We start from the raw sequence: 710 nt of genomic DNA on the forward strand, positions 1-710 counted from the left end.
TTTACAGGAGTCAATTCTGTGGCAATGCTCTGAAATTTTCTGTTTCTTACACAGAAGTGAGGCTGTCTCTAAGAGGCATTTTAAAGAAAATTGCACTGTAGGTATTCGGAGAAGGCAACAACAGATGCTTGTCCAGAACTCTAAATGGTGCTTCTGGGAGAACATCAGGGTTGTTATTCTGCAGAGACAAGCGCAAGAAAGCAGACAGTGTAATTATTTCAAAATAGTTACTATTCAGCAATGCAAACAATGCATAAATCTCCAAATATGGGCTTAAAGATGAAAGATCCTGCTCTGCAGCAACTAAAAATGCAAAATGACATTAGGAAAATGATAAATACTTCCCAGAATTCAGTCATGTTCATAATTTTTTATCTGCAACTGAAAAGTAATCTTAAGTCAACTCAGTAGAACTTTGCTCAAAATTATTTCATCACAGAATCATTAAATTTATTTACTTCTCCCTTGAGAATCTGAATACGGTAGAGGCCACTGTTTTCCAAGTTTTAAAAGCATTTTTAATCTAATCTCTTATATATATATATATATATATATATATACACACACATAAGTGTCTATCACTTCACTTTCTTGCCATGCCTTAGATAATATTCACAAGTTAAAGAGTAATATATTGAGCACTCCATCCCACATCCCAAAATCTTAGCTTTTGTGGATTCCTAAATGTAAGCTAGCATCTTAGGTAACTT

Source organism: Athene cunicularia, assembly GCF_003259725.1.
Source record: "Athene cunicularia isolate RWA chromosome 1 unlocalized genomic scaffold, athCun1 chr1_part2, whole genome shotgun sequence".
Taxonomy (NCBI): domain Eukaryota; kingdom Metazoa; phylum Chordata; class Aves; order Strigiformes; family Strigidae; genus Athene; species Athene cunicularia.